An 18,999-nucleotide genomic window follows, 5' to 3' on the forward strand; every position below is an offset into this window, starting at 1 on the left:
AAGCAATAAACCAAAACAAATTTCACCTAATTACATTGGCGAATACTCATTTGAATTGAGTCTTTAGGGATTTGAATTCCAATTTCAAGGCTTCGCAGACTTCACAGGTAATGGTAAATGGTAGTGGCACTCTGTCGCTAGGGAATAATTAACAAACATTTGGAAGGGAAACTGAAGAATTAGAACAGCATTTGGGATGAACAAATAATAATAAATTTTAAATACAAAAAACCACTAAACAAGATTTGTGTTAAGCAGCATGTTACTGTTGCATATTCTCATCGATAGCATTCACTAAATTGCTTCCATTTCCCGTGCATTATGTGTTTTCGCACATTGCCAAGCACCTACCATTCCGTAGGCCACACATAGATTTAACCCATAGATTTATCCCGGCACCAATCCATCCATCTGTTCACCGGGATAACCATGGCCAAATCCATTCAGCTGGACCAACTTCTGTCGGCCATTTTGCCGGAGTCGGAGATCCAAAGTAATTTCCTTCGCCACTAAACTGTGCGGTTGATGACAGATAATCTGAGTCCGGAATCCTGGAGGCCGGGCCGGACTGGGGTCCACTTCCCATTAACCGCACAGCCCCATGAATAATTCGCAACTTCTCCGGAACTGGAGCCCTCTCTTTCTCGCCCCTGCATCCGTCCCTTTCTCTTTGCATACGACCGTCTCTCTCTGCGACTCCGAAATGGCAAATGCATTGAATGATTTATTTGGTGTGATTGCTTCACACACACATACTATATTCGTATATATGTATGTACATATATAGGCGATATACTGCCGCCGATTCCTCTTTGATTTCCCTTTGGCAGCAATCAAACAGTCGTTGCCGCTTGCGGTCAACAGAGGGCGCCAGAAGTACACTGGGAATTGGGGGAGGGGTGGTTTCTCAGTGGGCTTTTGTGAATTTTAATTGCCACGTTTGCCAAAGTGTTTTGATTGCTTTGTCATTGCACTAATCAGCACTTGTTCTCACTGCCTCACTTGGGGGCATTTATTAATTATAAATTCCCTTCGATGGCTCAAAGCGACGGGAGCAAAAAGCGACAGGGGGCGCCACTCAATCGTTCGTTCCATTGATTTCTTTCGAAGCTTCAAGAGGGAATCAAGCCCTCTCTTCGACATCCATAGCCCCACCCTCTCCCTTACCCTGTCCCTGTCCCTTTCCCTCGCCCTCTTTTACTGGCCGCTGTAAAAAGCATTTTCAATTGAGATTTATTGTGGCGTGTATTGGTTTAGGGGGCGTGGCAGCTTCAGCTCCACTCGCTTTGCATTTTTCAGCTCACTACTTTACAGAGCAGTTCAGTTCTTTTACCCTATCGGATGTATGGAACACTTTGTGCAGTAAAATACCATAATCTTAAGTTGTATTATTTGTTCGCCACTTGTGCCCATCAAAAATAAAGTAACATTTAACCATTGCTATAAAAAGGATAAAGACATGATAATAATGTTTAATACTTCATAAGTTATCCTGAACTACAACTGCATTCCGCACTAGAGTATTTAAATATTCGATATGCCAATGTATCCTTATTTTCCTTTTTTTTCACTCAGTTCAGAACAGAAGCTTCGCTCTTGGTGCCTTTAGTTAAGTTTTTAGATTGAAATTTATTGTGGAGGGGGGTCCCCCTTTTTTCCGCCTCTGCTGGCAAAGTCAATTCCTTTGATTTGTGGCGCTTTTGCGTGCAATTTTTTAAATTGAAAATCACTGCCTGAGCGCAATCCTTTTTACATCCTTGGCTTCAAATGAATTCGTTTCGTTTCGATTCGCTTCGCTTTTTTTGCTTCAAATTTTTGTGTGAAATATGCAGCACTCGTATTTACTTTTATCGAGATTTATGCGCCACAATTGATATTGAGGTTAATAAATTGAAGGCTGTGCTGTGCCAGAAACCGAAAATCTGAACCGAAACCAGAGCCCACAACTGTAACTCAATCACTTTTCAAATTGAGCTCAAGTGCAGCCAAGGCGAAATTTGTTTCGGCTTTATTTCTCTAAAGTTCATTTTAGAGCAACGCAAAGGTCACTTGACTAGTTAACCCTTTGGCACGGATTTCGGGTTTCCGTTCTACTTGACCTTGACCAGTTATTGTCTGACTCTAACTGCGTTTCCCAAACTCTTTCGAAATTCCCCGGAACCTTCCTGTTTATTTTCGGGTCTGCTTTTCGGAATATTACAGCGGAATTTTATGGCCTTCAGGTCAAATGTGCATATTTCGTTGCCTATTTGACAGTTTGGGGGCATGGAGGTGTTAAGTAATTTTCAATTGGCAGCTGGCCGAAAATGGAGTCTATCGTCTATCGGTCTACCGACCGGAAGGAAAATGTGGAAATTTAACTAAACCGGTTGACCATTTGTTGAAGTTAAAGATGGCTTTGTAACACCACTGAAAGTTATTAGTACTCAACTTTAATAATTGTATTATATGCACCTTATTATATAGTCGAGCATGTTATAAAAAGTGTGGTCCATGTTCTACACATAACACTTTAGTATATATGGTTATGAACTCCCTCAAAAGAGTTTCCGAAGTTTACATAATATCTGCCTAGTTGGAAACTCTCAAAGAACCGTAAGGAAACTTTAGGGAAACTTCAACAATCACCACGCACTTTCTGAACTCCTCCCTGGGCACCTCATAAATATGATTTTAATCGATTTCGGCACACTCACATTTGCGCCCGACAACATTCAAAAATCCATTCGAAAACAATGAAAAAGCAATCAAATTGTGTTCCCCTTTTTTCCGAAGTATTCCAGCTAAACTTAACCACATACATGAGCGCAGAAGCAAATTGGAAACTTTGTAGCAAAAGTTTGCCGTAAAAAGCAAATACTAGAGGTTGGAGGGACAAATGACAAAAATTTTGCGCATATTTTTGCAGCCAAGGGAAAATTGCGAGTGCCAACTACGAAGCGGCAAACAAGTTGAGTTAATGTTGGAAAAGCCAGAGCACCAGCAGCAAAAGTCAAAGTTTGTTGTTTTCCCGGGGTTCTGTGTAGATTTTGACAGTCATATAACTCGATATGTGTCGATAAACTGTCCCTATACATATCTGCTCCCAATACTCGGCTCCTCTGGCTTCAAATGCACATTTCTCCAACTTCTGTTCGTTTGGTCTTTGGTCTCCTTATTGTTGGTATCTGATTTCAGGAACTGCAGTTGGCCCCACGACCCTACACCGCCCACCAGACCCACCCATTGCCACTCCCACTCCCCCGCCCCGATTTGTCACTAGTTTCGGTTTTGGCCAAAGTTTTTGGTTTTCAACTTTTATTTAGTGGAGCAACGACCAAAGCAATGAACCAACCCGAAAAGCAGTTGTCGCTCGATTTGTCTTTCTTGCTATCTTTACACTGACAGAAATAAGTGTTCTAAAATTGTATATATACTCAGATAAATTATAATTGTTTATTAAAGCTTTTCAAATAAATAACAAGTAACTGCATCCAGTGCATAAATAAGTATTTAGATACTTTACAAAGTTGGCCTGATGCCGCATAATTTTATACCTCTAAGTCATGCTCTTACCAGGACTTTTCTCCCTGTGTAGCTACTCCTGTTTCCTGTCTCCAGCTTCTGTCTTTCTTGGATGCTTTGGCATGTTGCACATTGTTTGCCGCACTGCAATTGTTCCGCTCAGTTGATCCGGGGACCCCTTTAATCTTTCGCCCCTCCCGGCTATTTTGAATTTTTATTTTAGCAAAGTTTTTTCATTTGTTTCGGAGTAAGGCGAAATTCCATCATGTCGGCTAAGGTTTTCCCCACTTTGACTTAATGAATTGGAAGCGATTTCCAGAGTTGGCAACATCTGGGCCAAGTAATTTGTAGAGCAAAAGCTAAGTGAATATTTTCATATGTGCACCAGTCTGGTAGCTTACAAGCTCAATTATGCGGTAGCAAAAGAGTATATACTTGGATTTCTGTTTATAGAACCCAGGTTCCATATGTATACATATATAAATATATGAATATATATGAATATATAGTAAAGTCACCCTTGGCAGCCCTCCTGTCAATTTAGCCGGGTCATAAATTTTAATTTTGTACTCGTTTTTTCGGGTAATGCGAAGTCGGGGAACTCCAGAGCGATATCTATGCGGGTTATCTTCGGAGTGACGTGTGGTTATCGGAGGAATGGAATGGAGTACTATCCCAACTATGCCATAATTTGCTGTAGAATGGTGTGAATTATTTGTTCGTTCTGTCTGCCTCTCCCGTTCTCCCTGCGCATTCTCGTGTCGCTTTTTTATGGCCTGGATTTTTGTATCTTAATTTTCCTTAATGGTTTATTATGATCCGACTGCAGTTGGCCTTATGTTTGCCCTGCGTGCCAAACGCGTTGCCACCTTTCCTCTGTATATACATATACTAATAATTTCGTCTGATTGACAATTGTCTCTTCGTTTTCACATCGGTTTTTTCGTTCATTTGCGATAATGATAATAATGTGTAATAATATTTATTTCGATGCCGCTCTGCCGACTGTCCGTCATAAATCGTGATTATTTATGGGAAATGAGATTTGTAGTGGCGCATTAACTGTCCGTCCGTCCGTTCGTCTCTCCGTCTGTATTATTTTCAATCTCTGGCGTTGGCACGATCGGAATTTGCAGTCCAGAGGATTGAACTCATTTCCACACGATGACATTGATATTTGCTATAATCTGCAGCACTTGCTTATTATATGTAGTATATATGTACATATGTAGTGGTATATTTATTCGCAGATAGAGCCGCTACTGGGCGAATAACGATGATAATTGAATTGTTTACTTCAAAACAGCGCTCTTTGATAATCTTTGCAATTTTAAAGTATTATAAAAAGCATTTCGGAAATTTTAAGGTTAAAAGTTAGCACGGTGTACTTTGGGATTAGACAGATCATCTATAGAGGTTTATTATTCAATTCTATAATGTACAGTTTATAAGACCTCTTGAGGCCACTCCAAACATAATTTTTTACAATGTCGTACCACTTGATGGTTAATTCATCTTACAACTCAGTGAGATTAATGATCTTTCAATTGATCACCAAGATTTATGAGCTTTAAATTGATCCAACTCATTTGTAACTCGTTGGCTTAGGTCTTTAAGTCCTTGGTACCAAATTGATAAGTCAGCTTGTGGACTGCGGAAGGGAACAAAACTCGGCCCAGCCCAAAACCAAAAATCCAACTTGGATGTCGATGCTATGCGAATGCTTCGAGCGACTCGATTCCAGGGAAGTGAGCTGTTATGGGATGTCTTTAATGCCCATTGACAGAGCGCCGGGTGCAGTCCAGTCCACAGAAACAACACGGACTCCAGCAACAACATCAGCGACAACGCCACTGGTTGTCTAGTTAAAGCTAAAGTTAAGGCGAAATTCCCCCTGAGAAACAAACAAAAGCGCAGACGATCGATCGACAAAGTACAAACAAAAGGCATGCCACAGGGACCAGAGGGGGATAGGGGGCCCTAGCCAAAGGGAAATGGAGGGGGATCAGGGAAGGCGGGCCTGGTACCACCCAGGAAAATCACGATGACGAACTGATGCCTGGGCAGATACAAATACATGGCCCGCAAAAGGAAACAACGACAGAGGCAACACCTCTTGTTAGTTTTACTGATCATGATCGTGACAGGGGTGGGGGGATGTGCGCTGAATACACTGTGAAAATCTCTGGATCAGCACTAGCGATCACTCTCTTCAATTTATACAGGATTTTACGTTATTAGATATGTAACATATGATCATAGAGAAGCTTAAATGATCTGAAAATTGCGAGAAATAATTAAATTAGTATACACTACTGTTTACTAGTATACTACTCTTAATGGTAGGGCTTGGATTTAGGTATGTACTTCCCACATGTGCTTACAACACATATTTTGAGCAGTGTATCCTTTTAAGCCCTGCCCACTGGACAAACTGATTGAGGCACGAACGGCCGAACTCCTTCGTGGGTCAATCATCGGGTTCCAACTTGGAGCTGCAGTTGGAGTTAGGGTCTGAGTCGAGCTCATGTTTCACAGTTTGCAAATAACTCTAATCGGGGTTTTCTGCATTGCTGTGTGGGTGCCTCCCGTCTTCCCCTCGGCCATTTATAACTGCCCCTCCCGGGGATCCTGCACTTTCCGCCGCTTTTCGGATCTGAACAAGCCATGCATTGTAAGTTCATTAGCGGCCCAAGTGCACGATTCGCTTGTTGTTGGGAGCCCGATGTTAGGTGGATCGGACTATACTGCTGCCTTCCCAAACCTTCCCCGAAATGCATATAGACATGAGATTTTTCTGCACCTCCTGGCCAGACTTTAATTTCTGCTACCCTTCAAGGGAGCATGATCAAGCGGAGTTTGAAGAAAATCTCAGTAATTCGTAACTCAAATCTTTTCCCTTGTGTCAATACTAACACTTGACACAACATAATCAAGTTACTGAATGTTGAAACAGCGCATCTTTATGTACGCAACTAATCATGATTCAACGATTATCTTTTCGTTGTCGAACTGTTAAATTGTCTAAGACATATGGGCAAGCTGATGTATTATTCAAAAAAACTGCATCATACCAAATTAGATATAATTCAAACCACTATATCCCACGGTATTTTAGGGTATTATCGCTTCGTTCACCAGGATTTGTGCGTGCAGCTTGTTTATTTTTTGCTGCTTTGGCATACCTGGGAGCTCCTCCTAACTAACTAGGCAAAATCACTCATACTTGCAACCACACTGCACCACATGTGGTCTAAAGAGCGAAGAACCGGCTCGCCGTCTGGAAAGGGGGTGGTGCGGAGAGGGAATGGCGGATGGGGCATTCTTCCTCTTCCTGGGGCACCCTGCTGCTGAAAGTACGGGGTGTATTGAACCGCAGCGAAGGCAGCACAACAATGAGACCGAGTCAGAGCCAAAAGTCAAAACGTGAGCCTGGATTGCAGGCGATCTGCGTCTTCTTCTTGTTTCTTTCGTCCGCACCCCCTCTCCTTTCCACCATACCGTAAACCTGCCCGGGACCTGGAAGTTTTTTTTCGTTCTACCTTTTTATCGCTCTTTTAGCAAGCCAACCGATGACGCTAACAAGGCAAGAACAACAACAACGGGTCGGAAGAATGATCGAAAGGGGTTTTCAGAAGAGTCGCTGAGCGAGGGAGAGGGCTAGAGAGCCCACGAGAGAGACGGAACTCGTGGGCTGACGGCGTTATCTGGTAACAACGTGTTACGAATTACTTTTAACAAGACCCTTAGCAGATAAAAACCAGAAAACCGGTCGTGAGAGATTGAAGCCAATCCGGGAGAGCAACGTGAGAAAGAGAATGAGCGGTGAGCCGGAAGAGAGGCTTCGGAAGAGAGAGCGTGTGTTTGGAACGTGCGCTCATTAGCAAGGTGAGCACACAAACAGGAAGGAATTGCAATTAAAGCTTGACTGTCGGTGCTGATGACTTTTTTCTCCAAGGAGGAGAGGGGGAGTAGAGCACCCTGTTTTCCCACCACCGCCGAAGAAAGTCAAAGAACTTGCTGAATTTTCAGCAGGGTGCACTGGAAAAATCAGGGAGAGCAAGATGCAGAAAGAGAGAGTGAGTGAAAAACCTGAAAATATGCCAGACAACAACAGATGCGTCTCAAAAACTGGGTGGGAAAGGGGCCGATGGGCGGGGGGCTGGAAGTGGAAGGTTGGCATGCGAAACGCAGCACATGTGCAGCGAAAAGAGGAAGAGCAATGTTGAGAGAGAGATGGGGAAAGGGGGTAAAAGAGAGAAAGGTAAAGGAGAAGGACGAACGACAGCGAGAGGAAGCGTGACTGTCAATCCAGTCAGAGATTTGTCACCCGGAGAGAGTGGACAAAATTTTTACGGGGGTTGGGAAAGCGCAAGTGGGTTAAAAATAGGAAAACAATAGGTGAAGCTAACGAAACTCAGAAAGGACGTACACAAGTTAAAGTAAATAATATTATTTCCAGAATAAAAAGTGTGTGAAGTAAACATTTCTGTTTGAAAAATTCATTGTAATGAAGTGAATAAGTTGAAAAAAGACCTACAAATAATTCTAAATATATTAAAAAAAAAGAATGGGCTCTTTCCCGATAATCGTATAAAATACTCAACAGGAACAGGAAAATACACCTTCATAAAAACTGATTTACATCGGTTGTAAAAATCACCTTTGGAAAGCTATTATAACAGCAAATGCTCCATTAAAACATGAGTTCCTTCCCGTATTTATTTGGTTTGTGCAAAAAGTAACGAAATGCAGGGCAAGGTAAACAGAATGAAAGCAAGCCGTAAACAAAACATTTACTTTGCTGCATTTATCGCATGCTAGAGAGCTCTCTCCCGCTTACTCTCTCTCGCAGTCACATTCACCCTTGCCCTCCCCCACAACTTATACCAGCGAGCGAGCTCTGAAACTCAGTTGGCCTCAGTTCTCTTTCGACGATCGGAGTGCTCGGTTCTGCGGACGGAAGACTGCCGCTCGAATCAAATCAAAATAAGACTCGCGAGCACCAATTGCACCGTTGAAACGGCAATTAATCAATGAAGAAAATGTAATAATTTGTATAGAAACACCTCTCTTTTGTGCGCAAATCGAAAGCAGTGACAATTAATCGTAGGCATTTCGTGAATAAAAGAAGTTTCTTCAGACTGCCACAGCCGAGTGGCGTCCTCGAAAAAGCGACAGAAAATACAGAAAACGAGTTATGAAAATACAAATTGTGGCCGTGCCATGTGAGAATGTGTGTTGAAAATTGTTATAAAGAAACAAGATTTGCTGTTCGTTGTTATTGTTGCTATTCTGATCTGTGATCCCTGATCGACAAGCGTCAAGCGTCAACTGAGCGTCACACCGTCAAAGATAGCGACAACATTTGGCGCTACATGAAATATTAATTAAAAAATCTGTCCAAAAATAAAGTAGAAATTACTTGCAGCGGCAAAAAGTTTCTATGAGAACCGACGCACGTATTTATAAGTACATCTGTGTATCCGTCAGATACTTGCTGCTGTATCCGTGTGTGCCTGCATCTCCAGGTGTTCGTGCAACAGTGTGAGTGTTTGATGTAAGCAGACGTGAAATTGGATTAACTTTGACAGACGCACGGCGGTTTTTAATTACCACCAAAGAGTTTTCGGGATTAACAGCGGAAAGTTGGACCAGCTCCACAGGTAAATATCATTTATGAGGGCGGAGGGGCCGCGGATTTTCATTACATTGCGGGTCAAAGATCAGTTGCGGGAGATCCGTATAATGGGATATGCCAGCCAGTCGAGTTCGAGGCGGGAAACCGATCTCCAAACGGGGGGAAGAAAACTCTGGGGAAATAACCAACTCGGCCGAATGGATAACACTTTGAGAAAATTTATTTTTCTTAAGATCGAATGGATCGAATGCATTTTAAGCCTATCTCATCCGTATGAATATTACCGAGAAATGCGCTTAAATAATTTGGATCTTCCCAGCAAAACAGTTTATTACGTGTAGTTCCATAACACGTCCGTACTTCTGAATACCTTTCTAAACCAGCTTTCCATATACCAAATAAAAGGTATTCTTAATAGGGTGCTTCCAAATAAGATTGAGCAGTCCTTAAGCCCTATAAATCGTTGTGGGAACTTTCGAGTTGATCCATTTCAAATAATACAAGTCCGGAGGGTCAAAAGCTCACTGAATGTTTAACCCCAACAACAGTTACACATGGTTATTTTTACCGGTTAACGTTTATTCGATCAGCCACCTTATCTCTGTTCGACGGCGTTCTGTTCTGTTCGACGGGCGTTTTGTTTACTCAACAACAAAAATTGCGGCTGCTACGTTCTTTTTTCGACAGTTTTCGTTTATTTCAATCGAATCAATATTGCCGTCGAATGAATGGAGCACTACCAACCGAGCCAAACCGAAATCTTATCTCCCGCGGGAGTTGGGGGAAGGGGAAAAAGTGGGGTTGGTGTCTGGAATGCGTGTGTGTGTCTACATTATTTCATTATTTGTTGTCAAAGTTTCGGCTGCCGCGGCAGCGACTACCAGAAATACTACCATGTATACCATACCATCGATAGAGCTGGAAAATCGTTAAAAAAAAAGGTAGGGGAGTGAAAGAGCCGCTGATTGCAGGTGCTGGCTCTGCTGACTCTACCTGGAAAAAGCTGGAGTATGTACGAGCAGTCTCTGGTACTCGGCTTAATCTGTGATCAAGATAAGCCATTGCATGTCGATCGTTTCGTGTTCGAGATCCCAGATCCCCTAGATAGTTATAGTTTCCCCTGTCTTTCACTCCCTGCTTCTTTCTCTGTCTACTTTCTTGCGTCTGTGTGTGGAAAATTATGTTTCTCTGCGGTCATAAATTATGCGTAACGCGACACCTTCGTCTACAGGTTTTCAATGTGTCATTAAATATTTTATTTCATTTTTATAGCTCTGCCATTGGATTTCGCATGAAGCGAAAGGCGGAGGACTCGCATCGTTGGGGCCAGAAATGATTTCATTAATTCTTCAGTTAAGAGCAGACGCTACCAAGGTTAGACCCTCTTATAAAGGCAAAGGTGTTGCCCCAACTACCCGCCAGAGCCTGCTAAAAATATCAATTTACATACCGAGACCGAGGCACAGGGACATCATGTGGTGCTCCTTGTGCCCAATTCCCAATTCCCAATCCCCGATTCCCGGTTCTCCGTTCTCGGTTCTCAGTTCTCGGTTTCTCCGAGAGAAACGGGCCTGGCCCGCACTTTCGCAATTCGAAAAATTGCGCTTTGTCACACAGCAAACGACTTTCGGCCGCCTGCTGGGGCGACACTCAAATGCCAGGCCGTGCTGTTTTTCTGTTTGGCTGGTTGCTCCTCTCTGCTGGTCGCAACTGCCGAGTGTTGCCTGTTGACTGGGCACAGTGGTACCAGAGCGTCCTGATTACTGATCTGTAAACGGAATAAGAACTTAAGTGATTATTCACGTCTAACACTGGCATCTTTGGACCCTGGATCCTAAGATAGGACTGATGGCATTGATTGAGTCTTGAAGTTACATTTAATCATATGCTTATATTATTTTAAAGGGGCTAATAGAGGGGTATTTTTTGTAAGCATGCAGTTGCTCAGAGACTTAGCTACTCCTTCATCCTAAAAATCCTTGACCACTGTACCCGTTGACCTCCCGCGGCTTTCCGGCATGTCTGGTTGTCTCGTTCTCGGAGTGTTCCCTCCTCCACTCTGTGCTCAAACAGGTGATCATTTTACAAACGGTCCTGGCTACCTGTTCCCGCTGGTCCCGCAGATCCGAGAATCCCGAAAGTCGGCCATAAATTATGTTTTGTTTGGTTTTTGCTGCTCGCTGCTTTTTGTCTCCTCCAGTGGGCTTGGCTATAAATTTCTCGTTGACTCTTTCCACTTGTCAAAGTCTTTTTATTTTCTTGGTGCCTGACGGTTTTTTATGATTTTTTGGGGCCTCTTCAGCTTAATTGTGACTGGGAGAGGATTATCTCGTTTTTTAGCCGTCCGCTGCTGCAAAAAATTTATCGACAGGCGCATTGACACTCGACCAGCGAGTCAGTTAGTCAGTCACTCAATTCAGCAGGGAGACGTCAGTTCACTTGTCACTCGCGACGGGTTTGTCAGTTTCATATCCTGGTAACCGTTTTTTGCTGATCAAGTGATGGAGCTGTCAGCTTAGGCGCTAATGTGCATACTAATGTCGGATTCTTCTCGAACCGATTGAGAATTGGCATTGAAACTATTTCGGAATGATCTGGGATTAATGGTAGTAGCAGACAAGCAGCATTTAATGGTCGTCATTCTAATAACTTAAAAAAAGCTTTACTAAATTTATCGATACTCAAAATTGAAATAGGCAATACTCAAACACACGATACAGTACAATGAGCAAATGGATACACATAATTATAGTTTAAAGTCAACAATGGTCCCACAATGTTGTCATATCATTCTCAATTTATTGAGACCGCAATCATCAGCTGCCACATGTGGCTTTCAGTTCCACCTTTTGCCTGTTCCACCTCCGATGCCGCTGGCAATTTGTCTGCGGGCATCGGCATAATGCGTTCCCGTGATCATTTACCGATCTTGTTATAATTATAAAACCCACAATTGTCTCATTGCGGGTATCCTCTGCCGGAGTCTAATCATGTTGAGGCCAGGGCAACTCCTCCAATGGGCAACGGGCAACCGATAATTTACGGACAACCTGAGCAACGACCCTCGTAATTATAAAACCATTTCCCCCTCCTTTGCACTGAACCTGGCCCTCATTTTCTCTCTGTACACACGGCTTGTTTAAATAACACCAACATATTGATTAATTTTCGAGGCCCTGCTGAAGACGGGACTTGACATGGCTCGAAACGGGCCAAAAGCAGGTCTCGAGTCGTTCATCAAACTGGCCCAGTCAACTCAGGCCCCGTGCTGCAATTCATCAAACTGCGGGCCAGAATGTGTTGCCTTCTTCCTTGTTCGCTGCACAGAGAGAAATGTTAACTATACATTAGATATTAAGACTTAAAACTATATAAAATTGATATTCTACTTAAGTGGAACTAATTGTATTTTTAGACCCGACGTCTTTCAAATAAAATCATTGAGTATCTTTTATCATCAATTATTTTTACCAAGTGCCCTCTGATTTTGTTTGGCCTTGTTTTGTTTGATTTATTTTGCAGCTCCTTCAATTTTCTCCATTCAGTCATATCATTAGGCTTCAGGCTCTCTCTTTGCCCGGTTTTTTCCCATTTTTGGCCCCTGCCCGTTGTGGTTAGCGGAGGAAAACAGAAATCAATTTGACATGATTGCCGTGGATCATAATTTTTTCTTTCTCTTTTATTCGGTTGGTTTCTACGGCGCTTTCATTGGACCCGTGTTTTTGGTGTGTGTTTGTTTTGAATATTTTGTTTGCCGGCTATTAGGTTTTGATTATTTATGAGCTGAACCCATGGGGCTCACACTCGCCGCAGAAAACTGCTCATGGCTCGTTGGAATTGGCCCGGCAATTAGCCAACGCAAACGCCTCCCCAACCAAAAAACGATTATTTGTTTTTAAATGAAAAATCACCAAAAATCACAGAAAAGCTTGAAAGACAAAAGGAGATCATCTTTCGCTTCCTTTAGATCTTGGAAGTTTTTTTATTAGTATTTTCGCATGCCAACAAACTATTTGTCTTTGGCCAACAATCAAGCTGAAATTGCCTTTTAATGGCAGTTTACTTATTTATTTATTTGTTTATCTTGGCATATCTTAAAGGTTTGCCAGCATTGAAGGCAGCTAAAAACTAAATAATACATGCAGACTCCCGACCAATTTATCTTTTATAAATTTTTCAATAAATTTATGGCTCTTCGTTCGCTTTTTGCTTGTGTTTTTTCGATTGTTTACGAAAAACATTTATTATGCATAGTTTGGTTAGACAGGCGAGCAAGCTATCAATTTTTCACCTTTCGTATCTGGCAGATACATCAAACAAAAGTTGAAACTTGTTGCCTGGCTTGAGTTTCTGGCTGTTCAGACTGGGTGCTTGCTAACTGTGTCGCTAAATGTGCTTTGCGGTGTTGTTGGGGAGATAAATTCCATAAAAATCAACAGCAACACACTCTAAAATCGACGACTACCTAAGCAACAATAACAATGAGAAATGACAAAGGCAAACGACGACGACCACGACGACGCTATCTTAGGGAGAACTGATGATGATTTATGAGCGTCAGAAATCAAGTAGAAAATTACGGTAATAGAAGAACACAAGGCAGACTGCACACAGATACTTACGCACACACACCGCACTGAATTCAAACTCATAGATACGTGTACGTACCTACCTAAATTTCCAACTTTACTCGAGAGGTTAGCACAGAGCACCGAAAACCGAAAATACGTACAAACAAAATCGACACCGTTCGTTGGGCAATTTTAACTAGAATTTATTTCGAGTTTGGGCAAACAGAGCCCACATGAAAAAGCGATAAAAACATGTTTTCCCCGGCTATTTCATTCGGGGAGATATTTTTAATATGCTAATTGGCAATGCAAATATTGAGCTATTGCTTGAAGCAATTTGCATTTTATTCGAACAAAAACCGAAAACTAAAAGTGTCGGTTATAAATCCAAAGGCACACTCGCGAGTGTGGGAGAATAAGAATTAGAAACATAACCACATCCCGCATTTATGGCATTTTTTCCATCGTCGAGCATCAGATTCGCTTTGCGTCTAATTCATTTAGCAAGACGACACCTTGTTAGTGCCCTGACTTATGACGGGATGTGTGGGGATATTTTCCAGCTGCCGTGTGTGGGTTTTAGCTGGAAATGTAGCGACTAGGTGTTAATTTTGTTTGTTATTCGAACCAGTCGACAGTCCCCATTCCCCAATCCCAAGTAACAAATAGTTCCCAAACAACACGAGCAACGAAGATACACAAATCTAAAATGAAAATTCCCATTTAAAATGAAAATTAACAAGACATGCGGGTGAGTGTAGGTGTTGGAAAAATTGGATAGGGATAGGCCTCTACAAGTGGAAAATACAAATGGAAATTATCTTTGGGCTCATTAAAAATTTAATGTAACAAGGGTTCAAGAGTCACAAATTTAAGATTTCATTTTCAAAAATGATACAGTAATGTTAAATTCCTACTTAAAAGCTCAGCCAAATTGAACATTTAAATGAGCTCATGATATATGTATCTATATCAATTTCTTGATGCATTAAAGTCTTATACGAGTACTAAAGAACGAATCATATGAAATGCGTTTTAATCGAAGTGACTCACAAGTTCATTAACGCAGACCAAGTGGATTCCTTTGATTGGGAAAGATTTGCTGGTCTTCTTAGAAAGTTTCCCCCAACACATCCTATCCTTTTGATCACTCATTCCCCCAAAGAATCAAACGAAAACAAGCCCAATGAAACTTATTTAATATGCCTTATATAGAAAGCAGTTAATTAAATCGACCCTGTAGGAGGGCGGCTGCTGCTGGAGCTTCCCTTGAAATCAGTTAACAGAAGCCCAAAGATAAACAGAGCCAGTCGAGGAGGATGCAAAGCAAAGGGGCACAGAAACCACAAAAAAATAAAAATAAAACGAATCGAATCGAAAAAGGAGAGGAAAGAAAGCAAAGGAGGAGAGCAGACCCGAGTTGAGTTGAGTTGAGTTGAGTGTATAAAATGCACAAGTTTAAACAGAATTCAGATCGAGATCCGAGGAAGGAAGGGCGCGATGGGCAGGCATCATTAATTCTCACCCAAGTGTTGCACGACGAACGGAGCGTTTTCCTCAGCCCGCTGTGCATATTTCCAATTAAAGCGACTTGCAACTCTAATGAACTTGAAGATATCAATCTACGCGCTGTTAACCCTAAAAAACCGCAGACAGACGGCGACGAAGAAGTCCGGCACGAAATAAATGTCAGGCTAATTAAAAGGCAGGAAAAAATCTGCGGCTGCAATCGAGCATGCAATATTACTCATAAATTTCCCGTCCTGTCTCCTCTTCACTAGCAACTTTGTTTAGAGGCAGCAAATTAATTGAAATAGTACCAAAAATAGAAGTCCGAACTGAGGTTTCTGTTGCATGTATCCCACAGACTAGCATCTGTGGGATGCATCTACATCTACGCACATGTTTCGCTTTCAGTCCACCTCCATCTTGATTCCAAATGGGAATGGAAAGGAAGCGCTCGACTCGCGTTAAAACAAACAAAAACATATTTTTCTTATAAACAGAACTCTGAACAAAATAATTTTATTTTCAGCAGGCAGGTTCTCTTGTATCTCAGTATCTTCTTTTTGCTCCACCTCTCTTTAATTTACACTTGGAAAAGTTAGGACTAAATTGTATTGTATTACAATTATAATTGCTACTTAAGGCTACAATATTCTAAACGAGACAACGGGATATCATCAATATATTGTCACAATCCATGTTTAATGAATCTTGTTTACTGTAAAAAACCATTGAAAATATTTACATTGATGAGTCCTTGTACAAATCTTTTTTTCTCTCTGCACTTGAGTATCTTTTTGGGCTCTCGCATCGAAACATAATTAATTTCTGTTTGTTTAAGGTCTGCGCCTGTTTGGCTGCGACTGACTGTTGTTTCCTGCGACGCCATGACGATGGCGATATTTGCTTTCCTCGCAGCGAAGGGAAGGGTGCTGCTCCTTGAGATTCATTGGAATTTCAATTTTCAAAAAACGATACTCCTCACAATACATATTCATTGTCGTGGCTCGGCGTCGTGTTGGGCATTTAAATGCCCGCTCATAAATTTGTTTTCTGCTTTTTGCAATGTCATAAATTAAACATTTTCGAAACTGATACGTTCTGTCCCTCCCTGCTTTGACTGCCTGCTTTGTTTTTATTGATCATCAAGTTGACATTCGCCAGGGAGAAAGAAAGATCGAGACAGTGGGAATATTTTGCCATAAATTATGCGCCTAATTAATTGGCCTACAAATTCCAATTCCTTCGCTCAGAATCTTTCCCAGTTAATTAGTCAGAAACTGAAAAGCGTTTGAAACCAGTCTTGAAACTGGGATCTTCTTCATTTTGCCTCAGCATGTTGTTCTTTTATGTTGAATTTGAATTTGAATTTCAGAGATTTTGTGTGTCGCAGATTTTTAACTTTGAAACCACATTCAAATTGAGCTTTTCTTGGAAGTTGATTTGTTCAAGCCTTGGAATTGAATAACGAATAGTTTCTCAGTTTTTATTAAGCAGGAGATTTATAATGACAAGCTGGTTTTACAAAGAATTTTAAATTACGAAATAACTTTTGGAAGTGTCATAAACATTTATTGTTCTAAGCTAAATGAATTATTACTCTATGTTCCGGGTATTTTTTTCTGCAAAAATAGCATTTTGTGTTATTTAGAAGGAACAGACATAAATCAATAAATAAATATTTCTTAAATAAATATTTCTTGGATCGTTTTCTTGTTCATTCTAAGAACCCACTAATTGCAAAACAGTCTATTTCTAATATGGGTAATACCTAGACAACAAAAAAATAATTAACTTCAAAAGAAGAACGACATCTATTCCCCACATTTCGCCATGATCTCCAGTCCTATCTCAATTAGGCAAGCCAGAAGAAAACAAAGAACGCAAAAGATAGAGGCAGACGTTCATAATTAAAAAATTGTCATTTTGTTGTCGTTTGCTTAACTTTATCTGCAATTGGTTACAGCGGAGATTACACCTGGCAATTGTGCGGCGGAGGTGGTAAATCAAAGGCGGCGAATTGTGGGCCCACAAATACGCGGCATTGTTGCTCCTCCGACTTATCTCAGTTTTCTTGGCTCGGTTTGGTTAGGCAAATCTTTTGCGACACTCCCACACTCGCAGTTTCGGTTTCAGCTTCAGATACAAAGTACAGATACAGATACAGATACAGATACATTCACAGATACGGTTACAGCAACCTCTTCTGCGGCATTTTATTTGTCACTGGCTGATTAAACTTGCATTATATATACACATATACACATAAATATATGTACAAAGAGTGCCGTTAAAGCAAACAACAACAAGGCGCGCTCTTTAATAAGGAATAAAAAAAGATGGTGGGAGTGAAAAAAGTTAATTAAATTGTAAGCGAGTGGCTGCCTCCTCCATTGGCACACACGCAACTTCTTCATCATCCGGCGAATGTCTGGCCCCTTAATCCCGTGGCGTGATTAAAGTAGTCCACTTTCGGCTAGGCCCAGGGATAAAGCCCCCGGCCATTTTCCATTTTCCGCCCCACCCACGCTTTTCCCCTTATTCTCTTATTCCGTCGGCTTTTCCTGTTTGCTCTTTGGGAGCTGCTGCTTTCCCTCTGTTTTTCTTTCGCGGCTTCCATGCTTTTGAAGTGCTGCCGCAGAGACAACTGCAATTGTTCCTTAGCCGTCCACAAATTTATTGTCCAAATATTAATATTTGCCCGGGCACCCAGAACATAACTCAGACCGCAAATTGTGGCAACTCTTTCCGTGGCTCTTCGGCCAGCCTGTAAATTATGTCGCCAATTTCCATTTTTTCCAGCGGACTTTCTGGCATAAGCCCGATTTAATGCTTATTGCATAATTAAGTTATTCGGTCTTTTATATATTCTAATTATACCAGATTTATATACTTTTTTATGGCCGTTTTTACGATTAGCAAATTTCGGAGATGCTCCAAATCTCCGCGCGGGGAATTCGCTTTATGAAAGTTTCCAAGCGTAAGCTTTTATAGCTGCATCTAAAATCATCAGTTATCAGATAACTTATCGTACCCTTTTTTTTGCATCTCATTACAGCTGGGCGGAATCGAATGAACCAGAAAATCAATCAGAAAGCAGCTAAACCAACGGAATGGAAAAAATGGTAAGTGGATAAATTATTAATAAAAAAGCTTGGAACTTAAAAGTAGTTTTAAATTGTATATACATATATGAATTTAAATAGGCTTCGTCTTTTTATTTGAAATGCTTGGAGCCCCGTGTAATTTGGTTCTCCCTACTATTTTGCTTACAACAAGACACCAGCTAGACGTAAATATAAATAAGAGGGCAGAAAACTTGACCTTTCCCCCGCCAAACACTTTGCCTCTGGGCTACTTCATTGCGCTTAGTTTGCCGCACAATGGAGAGCAAAATGCCAGGGCCCTCTATTTGTGACCTGGCCAGTGCAATTGACCAAGGAGCAAAGGAACCAAGGAGCAGGAACCCACTGGTAGTCGGCATCCAGCATCATAAACATCCTCTTCGTCTGCGGTTGTCGGCAGTTACTTTTTGACGCCAATTTTGCTCTTCAAAACGAGCCATCTCCTGGTGCAGAGAGAGAAAGTAACTAGTAACTTTCAATTACGATTTATTGGCCTAATTTATACTTCATTCATTTATACTTCTTCAGCAGAATGAAAACTTGTAATGATTGTCCTTCGATTGGAATTTCTTACATTCATCTTCAGATACTTCAACAGAATTTTTCCCCTGTGTAGGACTATTCTTTTCGTTTGAGCCTGGTTTTCTGGTTT

At 41.4% G+C, this 18,999-nt stretch overlaps 1 protein-coding gene across 1 annotated transcript in view; it reads left to right on the forward strand.

The window, feature by feature from the left end:
* LOC26535923 (frizzled-2) overlaps positions 1-18,999 on the forward strand; it is a 90,542-nt gene that overhangs the window by 55,721 nt on the left and 15,822 nt on the right. The window contains exon 6 of the mRNA XM_039374882.2: positions 18,281-18,347. The gene's annotated coding sequence lies outside the window, so the exon portion shown is untranslated. The remainder of the gene's footprint in view (positions 1-18,280; positions 18,348-18,999) is intronic.

The sequence above is a fragment of the Drosophila yakuba genome, chromosome 3L (genome assembly GCF_016746365.2).
Source record: "Drosophila yakuba strain Tai18E2 chromosome 3L, Prin_Dyak_Tai18E2_2.1, whole genome shotgun sequence".
Taxonomy (NCBI): Eukaryota; Metazoa; Arthropoda; class Insecta; order Diptera; family Drosophilidae; genus Drosophila; species Drosophila yakuba.